A 19,603-nucleotide genomic window follows, 5' to 3' on the forward strand; every position below is an offset into this window, starting at 1 on the left:
AGAAAGGGAATTACATAGTCTCATAGTCTGATAACATGCTGGCAACCTTCAGCAACAATACCCTATTTATTAAACAATGTTGAAAATGCTGGCATGTTCCCCTTAGAGATCTACTTCACATGAGCTTTTGTAGCTCAGTGGTCTGGAGCCAAGCTGCCAGGCTTTCAGGCTCACTTACTAGCTGTGTGACCTTAGGAAACAGCCTCTCTGTGTCTGTGTCCTTGGCTATAAAATGAGAATAACAATCTCCTCCTCACGGGATTTTAATACAGATTAAATGAGTTAATATTTTCTAAGTGCTTAGAATAGTGCCTGACACATAAAACTATTAAGTGTTTTATAAATAAATAAAACAAAACGGTAATATTGAATGCAAGTGCAACTTGCACCCACAAATGCAACCGCAGGAATAAAAGACATCATACATGTTTTAAGTTAGAAAAATATAAGGTAAGGCAAGGCCTTTCTCAAACTTCTTAAAATGCAGTCAATAAGTGGAAAACATATGAAAGTAGAAAACTACGTAAATTCAATGCTTAGAAAAATGTAAAAGAATTAAAGTTATCTGTACCCCTTGAAATAAATGACTACATGTTGGATGGAGTACCTCACAACCAGCATTAGAAACTGTTATGCTCTATTAGACACAAAGATCATATTAAAAACTCAAGATACCCAAAAGGATTCACTTTTCTGTTTCCAGTTACTATTTTCAATTAAATATTGACTATCAGTGATTAATTTTATAAGTAATTATTAATGGGAAATACTAAAAAACATTTCCATAAAATAAGTTTAAGGTATAAAGAATAATACAGTACATATGAGTATTCACCATCCAGTTTGGAAAAAAAAAAAATTACCCTTACCTCTTATATTTACTCTGTGTCCTCCCCCGAAGTAATGTTATTCACTTAGCCCAGAATTCTGTGTTTATCATCCCCTTTAGAGTCGTACTGCATTGGTACCCTGTAACAGTGTATTACTTCACTTTGCATGTTCTTGAATTTTATATGAATGCAACCATGCTGCATATTCTTCTACGATTTGTTTTGTACCAACAGTACATTCCTCAGATGATCTAAGTTGTTGAACACAGCTATAACTCATCCATTTTCAGTAATGAACAGCATTCCATTGTATGAATATACCACTTTGCATCCTACTGTGGATTTGAGGGTTTTTTTGTTTTGTTTTGTTGTTATGAACAGTGCTGTATGGACAACTAGACACATGACCTGATATGTCTATAGAGAGATTTCCCTAAGACATACTTGGGAATGGAGACACTGGATCATAATGTATGTGCGTCTGCATCTTTATTTAATATCACCAAATTTTTTCTAGTGGGTATTTTTTCTAGCAAGTGTTCTAGTCACTCCATATTTACATGAACAGAAATATCATTTGGCTTTTAATCTTTGAGAATCTAGGAGAAATGAAATGCCTTCTCATTGCGGCATTTGGTTAATCATACGGTTTTAATATGCACTTCCCTGATTACTCATGAGGTTGAATCTCTTATAATATGCTTACTGGCCAAATGACTTATTCTTTTATGAAGTACACATTTAAATCCTTTGCCCAGTCTTCTGTTACCTTTATTCCACTGCGTGGAAGATCTTTATTTGTGAATACTAATCCCTATTGTCTTTAGATATCTATTAGTGAAAAGAAATTGTTAATTTTGATGTAGTCATGTTTGCTCACCTTTTGCTCTACTTATGCATTTTTACCGTATTTATTCAGTCATTAAAATACTCTGCTCTGTTATCTTTAGAAAGTGGTGTGGTTTTACTTTAACTATGCCTTTACCTCACCTACAGATTTAGATCTATAATCCAGCCCAAGTGATTTCTCTGAATATTATGAGGTGATGCTCCAGCTCAACTTTCTTCCACTTAATTAACCAACTACCCCAATTTTTTTTTTTTGCAATACGCGGGCCTCTCACTGTTGTGGCCCCTCCCATTGCAGAGCACAGGCTCTGGACGCGCAGGCTCAGCGGCCATGGCTCACAGGCCCAGCCGCTCCGCAGCATGTGGGATCTTCCCGGACCGGGGCACGAACCCATGTCCCCTGCATCGGCAGGCGGACCCCCAACCACTGCGCCACCAGGGAAGCCCCCAACTACCCCAGTGTTTGAAAGAGCCATCCTGTCTCCACTGACTGGCAATACCAATGCTGTTACTGATGATCACGTTTCCTTAATGAGCATCTCACTATTACCCCTGTGGATATTTTGTAGAATTTTCTAGTAACCTGTGTGGAGCTAGTATTTTTGAGAGAGTATTTTTCCTTTATGTTTTAAGAACATTCAGTTTTCTACCCCTTCTTGAGCCAATCAATATGAGCTATATTTTTCTAGGAATTTGTCCATTTGATCTAAACTTTCAACTACAGGAGCATAAAGCTGGCCATTCCCGAAACAGCTATCGGAACACACCCCCTTCTTCATTCCAGAAGTATGCTGCTTTGTGACTTCTCTCTTCCCTTGACTAATCTTGCCAGCAGTTTTCAATTCTGTTAGTCTTTTCAAATAATCTACTTTTAGTTGCATTGTTTTCCTCTCTGATTTACTTTTGTTTTCTATTTCACTAACTTGCATTTATTTCCTTTTTATGTTACTTGAAGTACTCTTTTATTCTTCTTCTAATTCTTAAGAATTCAGTTATTTTTCAGCATTTAGTCCTGTAAATAAGCATTAAAGTCTACAAGTTTCCATAAAGTACCACTTTAGCTATATCACACAACTTCTGATATACAGTATTTTATACTGTTAAATTATAAATATTTTCTAATGTTCTTTTTGAGTTTTTCTTTGGCCTAAGAGTTATTTTGTAAATAACACATCTGAATTCCCAAATATACAGGGAAATTATGTTATAGTTATTGTTATATATATTGTTATGTACTTATAGTTAATGGCACTGTAAACAGAGAATGCAGTGATGCCAATATACTGAAATTTGTTAAAACTGGCTGTATTTGACCAGAATATTATCAGTTTTTAAAAATGTTCCCCATGTGCTTGTAAATGCTATTATTAAAATCTTCTATATTTTTGTTGATTTTTCTCTGCTTATTCCAACACTAATAAGCAGAGAAATTATTTTAAATTTATTAAAAATCAATTTAAATCTCTCTTTAGTAAGGGGGACTGTTTTTAATAACTTACAAGGCTGATGGATTTGCCTGTTTTTTCTGTGGTCCTACTGTTTGCTTAATATATTTTGAAAGCATATTATCAGGTACACAGCAATTTTAAATTACCGTTCTTTTTATCTTTTTGTCATTATTTGGTGACCCTCACTCTCTAGGATACTTTTTTTCTCCCAAAGTCAACCTTACACCATATTAACATAGCCACATAACACAACCTTTCTTTAGTATTATCAGGCATGTCTTATTTTTATCCTTTTTATTTTCAAGTTTTTATATCCTTTTTAAAGGTATGTTTCTTATAAAGAGCACATAACTAGATTTTGTTATTTTACCCAATCTGACAATCAGCTTCTGTTAACAGGAGCATTTTTCCAATTATATGCATTTAATTTCTAATATATTTGCATTTATTACTACTACTTTATTTTGTGCTTTCTACTTGTATCCCCTTTTCTATGTTTCTTTTCTTCTTCCTTGTCTTTTTAAAAAAATTGAGTATTTTTTCTCATTCTATTTCCCTCCTCTACTAGTTTGGAAGATACACATACTATTTCTAGATTTTTATTCCTTATCTCAGAAATTTTAACATGAATATATAACTTATCAGGGTCTACAGCTTATCAGTAATTTTACCCTCCTCCCAAATTTTACAGTGTTTGTCTAAACCTACCCTTACTTATCATTTCCTGGGTTTTCTATCCTTACATCTCAGACCTTCCATCTGCAACCACCTTCCTTACCCGTGAGACTACGGTGATCAGAAACTCAGAGAACGTAACGGTAGAAGTATGACCACGACTGATAACTGACTGCTGCCTCAACCCAATACACTAAGGACAGGTGGCAACCCCAGGCTCTCACAACTCAGGTGACCATGAACAGGTGGGGGTTAATGTGGCCCTGAACCCTGAAAATAGCCAACACCTTGCTTCCCTCCCCACATGCCTAAGGTACTTCCAAAGAACAGACTGCCGAAGTCTGCCTTCCTGCCATAAACCATTTCTGAAGTTAGTACAGTAAACTCCACACTCATCCACTACGGATAAAAAGGAGGCGGCCGCTCCTCACTCAAAAAACCAGCTTGATGTGGTAAGAGCTAAAATTACGAAGCACTTCACAACAGTTAAGTTCTACTAATGTCACACATGGTATTAAGTTTTATTGTTGTCACACATAGTAAGTTAAACATATAAATAAGGTACAAAAGGTACAAATGAATACTAGTAAGATGAGGTTAGTTTTCTAAGTTTTGATTTAAAAATACAGTTTAACATATAGAGCGCAAAAGCGCCTTAATTAACATAAAATTAGGTCCAATGTGAAATACTTAGAAAACATATATAAATAAGATGGTATTTTTTACATAAGAATTATTACCTTAGTGGATGAAACATGATAAAAGTGTGCTTTCTCAGCACTAGGTCTAGAGAAAGGCACTAGTTTTCATCTATCCTGCAGCATACAGTGAAATTTCCCAAAGAAGCCTGAATTTTTGTTCGTTTGTTTAATAAGAAAAACACACACCAGTCCTACAGCTATTCTGAATCAGAAACATTCAGGTAAACAAAGTGTTATTTTATTTGGAATATGGAAGTTTTGTAGATGCCTAGTCATTTCCATGTAGACAGTAAAAGAGCCAGCTCACTACCAGCCTCGTCTAACATAGGGAAGCAGGTACTGGATCATGCCAGCCAAGAGAACGGCAAGCATCATCTACCTTATTTTACTAGATACCTATGGTAGGGAGCCGATGACAAAGTACATATAACAGGTTCACGAGACAGAGCTCTACACAGACCATTAAGGAGTGCCAAGAACGATCCAGAAAACTGTCTCGTAATAATAAACGCAAAGGATTTTACATCTCTGGAGAACCATAATTAATGGCAGCAAAACCATCTTATTCCATAGGACTGTAAGTCCACAACACATTTGCATTGGTTGTGATTTACTGATTTGAAAAGAAGAAAAAAATAAAAATACAAAATTCCTCAAAATAGTGCAGAGCTCAGAAGCAGCCAACTTGGGGCACAGATTTTAGCAATCACCTCCAACCAAGGCCACTTCCGCTTCTAGTGAAGTAAGCCTTTTATTCATAGATGACGAAGCGGTAGTGGTGACAGTCATGATGGTGGCCACACCATCAGAGCAATTACTGTGTGACTCTCTTAGTGTTACAGTATACAAGCAAAAACTCGGGAACACAGGAAAAATCAGTGTTTACTTTTATACTTTTCCCACTTTTAGTAAAGCAAGTGTATATCTTCTTGGATTTTTAATCATTTAACTTTTTTTTTTTTTTTTTTTTTTTGCGGTACGTGGGCCTCTCACTGTTGTGGCCTCTCCCGTCACGGAGCACAGGCTCTGGACGCGCAGGCTCAGCGGCCATGGCTCACGGGCCCAGCCGCTCCGCGGCACGTGGGATCTTCCCGGACCGGGGCACGAACCCGTGTCCCATGCATCGGCAGGCGGACTCTCAACCACTGCGCCACCAGGGAAGCCCTAATCATTTAACATTTAATACATAAAGAGGATGATGAAGTATATAATCGTTGTCACTCTCTGCTTCAAGACCTTTGGCAATTCCCCACCACTTCCAAGATAAAAAACGATCATGGCAATATAAAGCTTTCTTTTCATTTGCTTCCCATCTAATTCTCTAGCCTCATCTCTAGCCATTCCTCCACTCACCCTACAGAGTTTGCCCAAACATGACTTGCAGGTCCCAAAATGTGTGTGTGTGTGTGTGTGTGTGAGAGAGAGAGAGAGAGAGAGGGGGAGGGGGAGGGACGGAGGGAGGGAGGGACAGAGGCAGGTGCTTTTGCACATACAATACCCTGTCTGGAATATTATTTTCCACATCTTTACTAAGACAACCGACACACATCCTTTACGACGTGGCCATCCCCTCCATGCGTGTGGGACAGAATATCACATCAGTTACCAAACTAAATTCTTAAGGTTTGTTTTCCTATGTTTCTTCCCTAGTACACTGGAAGCTATTCAGGGCAACATACTGTATCTTTCATCCTAAGAGTCTCACTGCCTTGCACACAGTAATCCATCATGTTCATTCTACAGATGAACACACTTGGGCCCAAATAAATTGAATTATTTTCCCAATTTCATAGGCCAATTAATGGCAGATTTAATATTAGAATCTAAGACTTCTATCTTCCAGTTCAATGCTCTTTCTGTAAGTGCACCAAAGGATACCAGATCAGAAGGAATTATGCATTAATATCTATAATGTTCAAGCCAGACACAGAGCTAAACGGAGTATAAAAAAGTGAGAGCTTTACGAATAAAAATAAGATACAAGTTAGTTATAAAGAATTTTCAAGGAATAGGGATAGGTGATAAAAATAAACAGAAGAGTTAGATAGAAAAATACTATCTTAAAAATAAGAATCACATAGGAGTTAGTCCAGTGACATATAAACATTTTAGGACACGAAAAAGATAATAAGTAAATAAATATATCTGTAATCAACTTCAAAGTAACTAAACACTTCTTTCCTTAAACAATATAAGGGGTAAAGTATGTAGCTAAAAATCAACAAGATCAAGCATTTACGCCTCGGTAAAAGGAAAGCAGCCTTATTTGGTGTATAAGTTACCTTTTATGGGAAAAAACTTACAGGAAGCAAGATTTTAACTTAAATAAAAAATCACCAGTCCAAGAAGAATGAACTGAAAAAAGCTCTCAATTGAGTAAAAATAATATTAACCAACTCAAATGTATACACTTTTAAATATTATAAAATATATAGAATTTTTAACTAGTCTTTCAAGTTACCCTTGGGGCAGAGGGGAGCAGGGCAATAAAATTCTTCTCCCAGGGTTAACCTTCATTCAACAAGCACTGAATGCCCACCATGTGCCGGTTCACTGAGAGGCAAGAAAGGGTGCTGGCTACAGGAGTAGAGACTCTAAATGGATTCAAATCCCGCTTCTACTGCTTATCAGCTGTGTGAACTTGGGTAAATCACTTAATCTCTTTGCCTGTTTGCTCACCTACAAAAAGGGTCTAAAAACCATAACAGAATCACTGTGAGAAGCCAATGAGCTAGTCAGATGTAAAGCACCTGGCAGGCGGACAGCAGTGTAAACGCGGTAGGGCTGTGCCTGCCACATCATTACTACCACTCGACTACCCCCTGGCATGCCAGGGTGAGGAAGACAGTCTCCATCCTAAAGGAAACCAGGGTCAGATAGGGAGGATGACACAGAAACACACCATAACACAGCAGAAAAAGCACAATAATACAAGTATAAAAGATGGATCCGGGCTTCCCTGGTGGCGCAGTGGTTGAGAGTCCGCCTGCCGATGCAGGGGACGCGGGTTCGTGCCCCGGTCCGGGAAGATCCCACATGCCGCGGAGCGGCTGGGCCCGTGAGCCGTGGCCGCTGAGCCTGCGCGTCCGGAGCCTGTGCTCCGCAACGGGAGAGGCCACAACAGTGAGAGGCCCGTGTACCGCAAAAAAAAAAAAAAAAAAAAGATGGATCCACCGGTGTAACAGAAGAGAATTAACTTTTTCTGACAAATGGAAAAGGGATCACAGAAAGCATTTCAGACGAAGAAATACCTGAGATGAACTCCTGTCCACCTTTCAAAACATACCAAAACATATGGGGTAGTGGGGAAAAAAGTGTGTATCAGGTAGAGAGAACAAAAGTACCTCCAAAGACACGGAGAAAGACCCAGAAATCTGTAGGTCGGAGGGGCCACCAGAGAGAGGAAAGAAACAGCAGGGCAGGACCACAAACCAGGGCCTGGGATCTCATGCGAAGGATCTTGGTTTTGTCCTGTAAGTTAATAAAGATCCAAGGGGGGGCGCTTAATTGGGGTAATGACTGAATCAGACTTTTTCCACAGAGATAATTTTGGCAGCAGCCTGCGTGACAGACCAGAGGAAGGAGAAGTAACTGGCTAGTGTAAGAGTGAAGTGCTAAGCTCACTGACACCACACAGGAGTAAGAGGCCATCAAGAGAACATCCACACTCAGCTCAACTCCGGCTACTCTCTCTCAAGCGTCCTTCCCGGAAACTTTAGCCTTGAACGTCTCCGTGAAGTCAAAGTGTGTTCAGGACACAGAAAACTTGAAAACGCTGACTAGACACAATGGAACCGTGCTGTTTAAAAATGTATAAAACCAGGAAAGCAGGATTTGTGTTCCTCTACAATCAAGAGCGTTGGTTCTTCGGTTCTGAAAAATATTCTTAAAAAACCTCAAACAGAAATTCTCATACTGAATTTTGATGAGTAAGATCAAGTTTTTGTCTCTTGCAAACTACTCAAGGCTATCTCAGGCAGGCTTGCAGATGAAGATCAAAACAAGGTAGAGACAAAAATTAACCTGAAATGGATCACAGACCTAAATGTTAAAGCTATAAACTTAAACAAAACAAAACATAGCAGCAAATCTTCCTCAACTCGGCAAAGATTTCCTAGAATACAAAGAATAAAATTATAAATTTTATAAAAGCCTAAAAGAATAAAATTATAAAAGAATAAAATTATAAATTCGACTTCATCAAATGTGGTACAAGCCACAGAAAGGGAGAAAATATTTTAAATATCTATATACAACAAAGAACTTGGATCCAGAATATAAAAAGAACTCTTGCAACTCAATAATAAAAAGACAAGCAACCCAATTAAAAGTAGATAAATGATTAGAACAGATATTCCGGAAAAGAAAATACAGAAGTGGCCGTTAAGTACATCAAAAGATACTCCAACATCATTAGTTATCAGTGAAATCCAAATTAAAACCAAAAGGATACTACTACACACCTACTGGAATAGTCTAATTTATTTTTTTAACATCTTTATTGGAGTATAATTGCTTTACAATGGTTAGTTTCTGCTGCATAACAAAGTGAATCTGCTATATGCATATGTATATCCCCATATCCCCTCCCTCTTAAACCTCCCTCCCACCCTCCCTTATCCCACCCCTCTAGGCGGTCACAAAGCACCGAGCTGATCTCCCTGTGCTATGCGGCTGCTTCCCACTAGCTATCTATTTTACGTTTGATAGTGCATATATGTCCATGGCACTCTCTCACTTCGTCCCAGCTTACCTTTCCCCTCCCCATGTCCTTAAGTCCACTCTCTAACATCTGCGTAGTTATTCCTGTCCTGCCCCTAAGTTCATCAGTACCATTTTTCTTTTAGATTCCATATATATGTGTTAGCATACGGTATTTGTTTTTCTCTTTCTGACTTACTTCACTCTGTAGGACAGACTCTAGGTCCATCCACTTCATTACAAATAACTCAATTTTGTTTCTTTTTATGGCTGAGTAATATTCCATTGTATATATGTGCCACATCTTCTTCATCCATGGAATAGCCTAATTTACAACGTGGACAAACATTTGCAAGGACTGGAGCGACTAGAACTTTCATACACTGTGAAAGGTGAAATGCTACAAGCACTTTAGAAACTAGTTTGGCAGTTTCTTGCAAAGTTAAACGAACACTTACTACATGAGCCGGCAAATTCTACCCAAAAGAAACGTAAGCATATATTCACAAGAAAAATTGGACGTGAACACTCATATCTGCTTTATTCTACAGCAAAGGACCAGAATCAACTCAAATGCAGGCATACCTCGATTTATGGCACTTCACTTTACCGCACTTCGCAGACACTGCGGGTTTTTGTTGTTTTTGTTTTTTTTTAACAAATTGAAGGTTTGGAGCAACCTTCTGTTATCAGATGATGGTTAGCATGTTTCAGCAACTAAGTATTTTAATTAAGGTATGCACACTGTTTTTTAAGACAATGCTATTGCACACTTAACAGAGTACAGGACAGTGTAAACATTTTATATGCACTGGGAAACCAAAAAATTCATGTGACACACTTTATTGTGATATTCATTTTATTGTGGTGGTCTGGAACCAAACTCCAAGGTCTGCCTGTAGGAAGCCCATTGTAGATGAAGAGAGAAACCAATTCCATCACACAATGAAAGACTACTCAGCAACACAGAAAGAATGAACTACTGATACATGCAACAACAAGATGAAAACGTTATGCTGAGCAAAAGAACACAGACAGCACATACTGTATGATTCTGTTTATATGAAACCCTAAAGCAGTAAATCCACCTTCAGGAATCAAAACCAGATCAGTGGTTGCTTGGGCAGAGGCAGGGAGGATTGACTGAGATGAGGTACAAGCAGGAAACATTCTGTATCTTGACTGTGGTGGTGGTTACACTGGTAGCCACAGGTATGTCAACACTCACCAAAATGGTACATGCATACTAGTGTATACAGACAGCCTTCCTCAAGCTAAAAAACATATATTAATAGCTATAAGATGAAGCTTCAGTGTAGAACGCAAATTATACCTCAATAAAGTTTATTAACACACACACAAAACACGGTAGCGTTTTAACTTTTGTCTTAGGATTGCCTTGATCCATAAGCACAAGAACATACTATGTTTTAGGAAGACATACAACTGTCTTCTTCAATATATTCCAAACTAAATGAATGAAACCACGAAAAGTTGTGGATGCCACATTCATTAAGCTACTCAGTTTTTTTTCATCTTTTTTGGAGTATAATTGCTTTACAATGTTGTGTTAGTTTCTGCTGTAAACAAAGTAAATCAGCTATACGTATACATATATCCCCTTATCCCCTCCCTCTAACCCTCCCTATCTACCCTCCCCAGGTCAAGGTTCTTTGTTTTATGCAACTGAATAATACTGGGACATTACCCTTGAAGTTCAGGTCAATATTATACATAAAGTAATATGGTGAGGTCTCTCTCAATATAATGCTCTTTAAAAAAGAGTTCAAGGCCGCCTTCCTCAAGCTAAAAAACATATACTAATAGCTATAAGATGAAGCCTCAGTGTATATTACTATTCTATTACTGATTTAACAGACAGCCTTGTTCTTAAGGCCAGAACAACTAAGCAATGTTTAAGGTCAAAGTTATAGATGCAATGAATAAATTTTATAACAACATCCTTTTAGATGGCAGTTATGTCAGCTAAAGTTAATTGTGGACAAGAGAGTAAGGAATTAAGTGTCAGTTGATGCAAGATGCATTTAAAACAAACATAATCTAATAATATAAATAAAACTTTAAACAAACATTTACTGAATGCTTAAAACTGTGCTAAGCGCAGTGCTTCATAAACTCTAAGGTTACCATCCCCATTTTACATATGGGAGAATTCAAGCATACGGAGACTAAGTAACTTGGCCAAGGTGACTCATCTAGTAAATTATAGGATCAACCCAAACCCTTAACCACTACGTTTGCTCCCCTTCAGAAAGAAACACTATATTCAAAAAGTGAACTCCAGATTCACCAGAGACCTAAATATGAAAGGTAAAACTACAAAACTATTAGAAGAAAATCTAAGACAATATCTTTGCAATTCATGGATTAGGAAGGACTTCTTACTACCCACAAAGTCAAAAATTTGACAGATGTAAATATATTAAAATTAGGGATTTCCATACCATAGGCAAAGTCAACAGGTGATTGGGATTACTATCTCAAATACACAAGGAATTCTAGGAAATCGACAAGTAGAAACCGAGCCAAAAAGGAGGGCAAAGAGTATGAATAAGCCAGACATGGAAAGGGAAACTCAGATGGCTAGCAAGGATATGAAGAAATAATCAACCTCGCTAGTAAACAAGAAAATACATATTAAAGCAACTACAGTATTCTATTTAGCAACTGTCAAACTAGCCAAATGCAGACGTTGTACAATACCAAAAGCTGACAAAAATGTGAGAAAATAGGAATTTTTATGTTAACACTGGTGAAGGTAAAAAGTGGTGCAGCCGTTTTAGAAATAATCTGGCAGAATTCAGTGATATTAACTATGTGACTAACCTATAACTCAGCAATACTGTGCCTGGATGTATGTTCCCTAAGAAACTCTTCCACAGCCATTAGCAACATGCAAAAAGATGTTTTTTACAGAATTATTTGTACCCAAGAGTTGGAGTCAACCTAGGCATCCATCATTAGGGGAACTGATGAGTAATTGACAAGTGCTGACACAAACCATGAAATACTGCACAGCTGGAAGCAATGAACTAGATGTACTTACAGGAACATGAACAGATCAGATCTCGAACAACACGGGTGGCAAAAGTGAAATATACAGCAAAATATCCGGTATACAGATGCAAAACACACAAAGAACCAGATAATTTTACAAGGAAAGAGACATAGCCAAGGACGCATATAAAACACCCTAGATTGGGTGGAAGTGAGGGTTGGGAAGGACAGGGTGGGACAGGGTGAATGGGAGTTGAGGTAGGGAATGAAGAGGGAAAGTTACAATCCAAATAATGGGAGCATACGCCTCTAAGCAGACCAAACCTACTCTCTGCACCCGAAATGTTTTAAGTGGTATTGGCACATTAACTGTTAAATTTGATGGATTTATGGGAATAGATTAGAAATCCATTTTTATGAGATGCCCGAGTATTCTACACAATGCATTTGGTTTTTACTTTGACAAATTGGAAAATTCGCAGCTTCTACTTCTTCATTGTTATCATCATAGATAAAACGGTCTAATAAAGGAACACCGAGCTACCGGCCTGAGAAGCTGTAACCTGGTCCAAGCAAACTAGTAACAGGAACTTGGCAAAGTCCTTTTACCTCTTTGAACCTGTTTGCTTATCTGAAAAAAATGGATTTGGATGATTGTCCCGAATCCCTCCAGCTCCACAATTTTTATTTTCTTTTTTTTTAATTTTTATTTTCTTAATTTTTATTCATATGAAATTATTTTCTCTCTGCTCCAACTATTCCCTCCCCCGCAATCAAAAAAAAAATAAGAGTATCAAAAGAGATTTAGAAAAGTGATGCAGCAATAGGAATGAATAGCAACTTAGTTTTTTAGGGTAGAAAGGAGAAAACATCAGAGATACAGTGACGTTCAGAGAGCCTTGGCAAGTACCTAAGTCAGAGTGATGTTAACTCGAGCCCGGGTTCAGACACTCTATTCTGTTAAGGATTTTACTACCCACTATTCCACGCGTCACCACTGCCCCTTCTCAAAACACACGTTATAGTCTCGTATAGAGTTTCTACTTGAAGGCCCTAAATTTCAGCTTACCTGTATCAATTTTCAGATTAAAAATGATGATTCCCTAAAAGTCCCTTCCATATTAAAAATGTAAGATTCCAAGAGAATGATGAATTTTTTAATCAACAAACTGGTCCCCCTGAGCATTTAATAAAAAACCAAGCATTCAATTAGATCTGTGGATTAAATGGATATAAAGACATTAAAAATAAGGGAAATTAGACTATTGTGGCTTGGTGACCATGAATAGTAACTGAGGTATCTAAAAATTAGTGGTGTCTCATTTTATAAAAAGAAAATTGATATCACAATATTTAAAATATCTCAAAAAAGCTGGAATTAGAATATACCTAAAATCTTGAAACTGGAACATTTTAAAAGAGAAAAGAGATGTCTTGCAATATTTTTAGAATACAATAACATGAGAAACTGACATCATTCCCATATTTATCTTCATTCACACTGAAGTTTAAATATGGATGGGGAGGGGGAAGGGGAGGGGGAATTAAGAGGTCACGAAACATCTGTTCCTAATAATTCCAGCACAGATGCAGTTGTTGCAGCAAAAGCGAGGGTGAAGGTCCTCCAGGCTGCCCTGCTATGAGGTCTTCCACCAACAGCTACAGTGCAGACCCCGAACCCTGCACATCAAGTCCCAGGAATACACAGAGTTGACTGTAGGAGAAAAATGTATGTGTACATGGACAATTAACTGCATTCCCTATGTCTCCAGAGCACCTGTATTAAATAACAAGGAAACGTCTGACGAAATAAACGAGAGGAAAACAACTTCTTAGAGAATGAAAAATAAGAATCTAATAAAACGTTTCATAGCTTGGACTTGAATTCCGCTTTTTTGGCTGTTCCTTCTGGAATCTTTGGATTTATCTACACCTAAATGATATACTCCAAAATACGTTTTAACAAAATTAATGAAGTGAGTTGTAAACATTAAATTTTTTTCTCTGAACACAATCCACAGGCAAACTTTACTCATTAGAGAGCACCGTGCTATTGAAGTATGTTGCCGTACTTCCAAGAAACTCCGTTTCAGGTTAACAAGCAGTATAACCCATCCCATCACGTGCACAGCATACTGAAAAACTGTATTTGGTAAAATCCACGTCCTAAGAATGCTTCCTTTGCAGATACAATTCTTCAAACGCTGTCCCATAGAGATGTCTGTCAAAGGGTACAAACTTTCAATTATAACACGAATAAACTCCGGGGAACTGATGCACAGCACGAGGACACTAGTTAACAGAACTGTATGCTGTACGTGAACGCTGCTATGAGAGTAGTTTTAATGTTCTCACCATGGCGACAACAGAGTGTAATTACGTGAGGTGAAGGGTGTGTTAACTAACCTTATCGTGGCAAACATGTGCAATATACACATGTATCAAATCGTCACACTGTACACCTTAAACTTACACAATGTTGTACGCCTATTACATCTCAATAAAGTTGGAAAAACTTAGAAAAAAAGCCACTGTCCCATCCAAAGGAAAGATTATTTCCTATAGCAATGCTTGTATAACAGATCACATTTAATTTTAACCAGGGTTGCTACAGAACTTTTCCTACTATGTGTATATCCATTTATTTTCTACTTTTAATATAACTAGTTTAATGATCATTTAGCTAGTTATAGGCACAACATACAGCCTTTTAAAAAGTATTTAAAAATACATTTTATTATATTTCCTAATCAGGGTATCTTTCTAACTTAAAGTATTTTACTTCTCTTTCAACAATGAACTTCTGTTTTATGTAGCTTATAGCTCTATTAGAGATGAACATACATTTCCCCATTAAATTAGTGATCATACTGCAAGGATTAAGAAACCTTTTTCAGTCCTAAATACTATTTCTACCATTTCACCAAGTCCTCTAACCTCTCACTGCACTTTCACACACCAATGTGTATCTTCTTCTGACATCTGCATGACTTTTCTTCTCCATTGCAATTCACTACAGGTAGTTAAGAGTAGCTAACGATATAATTCCACGATATTGCATCTGTGTTTACATCTGGCTCTAATCACATGCTTAGTAGTGATTTATATAGGGGAAAGCAAAAAAGGAGGGAAAAAAAACACAACTATGAGAAACAAGTTGTTATTTTAAATGTATCATTCCCAACTTGATATAACTTTCTCACCACAGGTTTCAAAGTTACTGCAATTGCAAACATAGGGTATGGCATTTCAAAAACACTGGATATAAGAAAGAAAAAAATGTACTAACCAAATATTTCATATGCTTTTATACTAGGATCATTTTAACAAGTGATTGGTACTTTCAATTTATAAGATAGTTAAAGTTTTGCTCCATGCTACAACTGTATATGTCATGGCTCTGTGGTAAAGTTCCTCAGTTCATAAAAAAAATAAGTTGATAGTAACCAAACTTATTCACTACTGAACTCTAGGAATTAGAACACCACACTCAAGAACTGTGTCAGGAAATGTAAAACTATATTTACACACACACACACACACACAAACACACACTCTCTCTCTCTCGAAGAACTATGACACCCTAAAATGAGAAATTCACACAGGCTTACCTGATAATTCACATAATTCCTACTTATTTCAAGATAAAGAGTATTACTGTTGCATTATGGTACTGGTGTTGGTGCATTTACAGAAATACCATTAAAAAAATATTTAGGTAAAAATACCTAAAAAACATTAGGGAAGTAAATACTTCTAACATTTGACCTAATGAAAGGCTTCTAAAAGTTTACAGTAACATTAACATAATTATATAGACACAGGCCAAAAAGACATAACTAAATACATTAAATCTCATGGAATATAAGTTACAATACCAATTTATATTTGTTGAAAAGAATTCTTTGAAAACAAGCACACAATAATTAGTAAACTACAGAGACTCTTAAATGCATTTAAAACTTCAAAACAAATTTACATTCCTTAATTTATAATTGGTAAATTTAAAATTTATACACTACCTGATTCTGAATCTTAATCAGAAGCGGAAGGAAAAGATAAAAATCGCTAACATCTGAGTGACCGCTGTTAAATACCTTCTTCAGTAGTTGTCTGCCAACCCATGTATAGTTTTAAGTCTATCTAAGTTATGAAAAAATAATTACACAATATCACCAATTAATTTCAAATTTTCTTACCATATCCAACCATTTACATTTTTTAATGTCTAAAAATATATATTTCCAGGGATCTTACCATGAATGAAAAAAGAGATTAAAAAATATAGTAAGAATGCAAAACAAATACGGACCGATCATTACATATTCTTCTCTAAACCTAACAACATAAAACTTTCTTTAAAACAGCAGTAATACAACTGGTCTACAGCAAGACTAAATTGACGGCAATCTCAGCTGCAAGATTTGAAAAGACCAAATTTATACAACTGTTCAAGCTAAAACAATCCTACTTCTTTCCAGTCCTAGCAGACTAGAAAATGCTTTTGCCTAATTTACCCAGGGCTAGTTTTAAATAAGGGTAAGACCCGGAATTATACTGAAGGTCCCTATCAAAGCAGAGGTCCCAAATCAACAGGAGATAGACAGATTTATGGTATACTACACCAATAATAATTTTTGTTAGCATCCTCTACTGGTGGTTTCCAAAGACAGCAAGTAGAAATGCAAATGACAGAAGATATGTACCTGCCAGTCCATCTAGAGTGAATTAATCAGTATATGGTCATTAGCAGCTAGAGTACATTTCTCAAATAGATAAATAAATAAATAAGTAACCACAAAGAGTAGAAGTGGAAAATGAGAAGGCAGATTTTTAAAATACAGCAAACAAAGCATTACATTATAAACGGTAAAAAAAAAAAAAAAAATCAATTTAAGCCACTAACATCATCACCATAGAGTTACTACATAAGGTTTCAGGCTTTGGCCAAACCTTGCTCAACTGTTTTACCCCTGTCAAGTTACATTACTTGATGCTCCCATTAACATCCTACTCTGCAGATATATTCCAGAAAGGAAATTAAAATGTTTTACTGAAGGCTTAGCAGAAAATCTGCATGCCTTATTTTAAAATGAACAAAAAATTATTTACATATAAATTACAGTATAAAGTATCTCTATGACCACCTCCCACTGTATACATCATTTATTCCTTCATTAAAAAGATTTAAGAGTTAACATTTTCCAAGCGATTCTCTCCAATAAACAACTGCAACTTAAATATGACTGCGTTGCTAAGAAATCTTAACCAGCACCTATCATGAGGTTTCACAACACAATGGCATACAACTTCATTTTTAATTTGCAAATCATGAGGCTTAATCAAATAGCGTGGCTGTAATAATCAGCAATGGATGAAATGCATCTGAGAACAAAAAGAAATACAAGGACAGAGCCAACACTGATGAAAATGGAAGATACCTGTAGTAGCACAGTGCTATCTGAAACACCTTTTGTTTTCTGAGAGTGATGCACACTGCAGACGAGACATTTTGTGCTAAACAGCCCCAAATCTGTTTCTCTAATAGTAAACACAAAGGAAAAACACTGACAGCAAGCGCGGTAAATAAATCGCTCCCTTGAGAATGAAAGCAGCAGACTGGAGGGGCTGACACGCGCAGGGGAAAACTAAACACCATCTTTTTCTACCTGCGCAAGTTGCCATTTGCTGCAGCCGTCCAGCAGCTCTCTTTCCTCCTGATTTCAAGTACCTTTCGGGATCGCTTTTTCCCCCTAAGTCAGCTGTTGATATGCCTTATGGGTGTAATATTCGTATCACAGGATCTTTAGGAGGAAAATCCATCCTTTCCTGCTCAGGTAAACATGTTTACAGCAGCTGCACAGACGCTGGGTGGTTCAGACTCACATGTCACACACATGTCGTCAGCAACAAGAAAAGCCCCTTTCTCTGGCGACGAACATTTTAAATAAGGTAAAACGCGAACAGCCCTTTCCAAACCAACTTACCTTTCATAAAGCCACAGCAGCAACAGCTCGATATAGCACACACACTATTTGACGCTAAAACAGGAAATTAAAATTGCAATAGCCTGTGCTCCGCTGCGGCCGTAACAAGTCATCTCTCCACAATGAGGACGCCCAGTATTAGTTATCGATCATAACTAACGGAGGTCTTTAAAATACAAACGTGTATTTGGATAACTAACACCGTTCATGAAAGCGGTGATTCTAATGTCGACTCGAATATATTAAAATTACGTTTACGATTGGAAGGAAACATCTTGAAACCGCCTAAAACCTTCGTATCTGCTTCGAGACAGGAAATCCCACACAAAATCTGAAATTGCCAGGAAAGGTTACAAAACCTCGCGTTTCGCATCCCAGAGGGGAGGGAGAAAAGGGGCCCAGGCGTGGGGGTGGGGCGAGCGCCGGGTAGTTCTGACTTAAACCCGCATTTCCTCATTTTCTGGCGGACACGGCGATCCCATTTCAGGCGCCTTTATTTCCCGACTCTCAGAAACTCGTTTTAAAAATAACGCAGGAACCCACACGAGCCCCTCGGTCCGCTAGGTCCGTGCAATTCCTTATATAGACTCGGCCTCAGCCGGCGGCAGGGCCGTTGCCGCCCATTATTCTCCAAACAGGTACCGGGCGGGCGGGGGCCGCGCTCCAGCCTCGGCCCTGTCGCCGCAGGAACTGTCCAGACAATACCCACCAGCAGACGTTCGCTGCCGAGCGGTGGGCGGGCGGGCGGGCACAGCGGCGCCCGAGATAAGCAGACATGCAGTCAACTTACACCGTCTCTCCCAACTGCAAAAGGCGACTGTGCAAACCACCACCACATGTTCGGGGCTCGCGCTCGCTCTCTCGTCATTATTGTTATTTTTCTAAACTCTCACGCCAGGCAGGGCGGGTGTGCGTCCCCGGCGCAACGGCACTCATCAGTAAACACCGCGGCCCGCAGCGCAGGCAGCGGCGCCCCGCGTCCGTCGGTCCGGCCGCCCCTCCCCCACCCTCCTTCCACCCGAGACCCGGAGCGCCTTCCAAGCTCCGTTCGCCGGCTTCACGCCCCGCGCGTCCGGCCCAGGTAACAACTTCCCCAAACCGAAAGAGCACAAGGGAGGCGCACGCTCGGCACCCCATCCCGGCGCGGAGGAGGCGTCCTCCCGGGCGGGGACCTGTCTGCGGTGCTTCCCGGTCCCGAGACCAGGTAACAACTCCGCAAACCCGCCGGCCCCCGCGGCTCCCGCGGCCGCAGCTCCGCGCCCGCCCCGCCCGCCCGCGCCCCCGCCGGCTCCCCGCGGGACGCGGACCGCGCTCGGGGCGCGGCGGCGGCCGCGGGCGCGGGAGAGGAAAGGCGCTTAGGCACCCGCGTCCCGCGCCGCGAAGCCCCGTCCCGC

The 19,603-nt window shown here is 38.8% G+C and overlaps 1 protein-coding gene across 2 annotated transcripts in view; it reads right to left on the minus strand.

Annotated features, from left to right (window-relative positions):
* ZEB1 (zinc finger E-box binding homeobox 1) overlaps window positions 1-19,603 on the minus strand; it is a 194,598-nt gene that overhangs the window by 173,914 nt on the left and 1,081 nt on the right. The window lies entirely within an intron of this gene.

The sequence above is a fragment of the Aethalodelphis obliquidens genome, unplaced genomic scaffold (assembly GCF_003676395.1).
Source record: "Aethalodelphis obliquidens isolate GAN/ISIS:26980383/991018 unplaced genomic scaffold, ASM367639v1 scaffold23, whole genome shotgun sequence".
Taxonomy (NCBI): domain Eukaryota; kingdom Metazoa; phylum Chordata; class Mammalia; order Artiodactyla; family Delphinidae; genus Aethalodelphis; species Aethalodelphis obliquidens.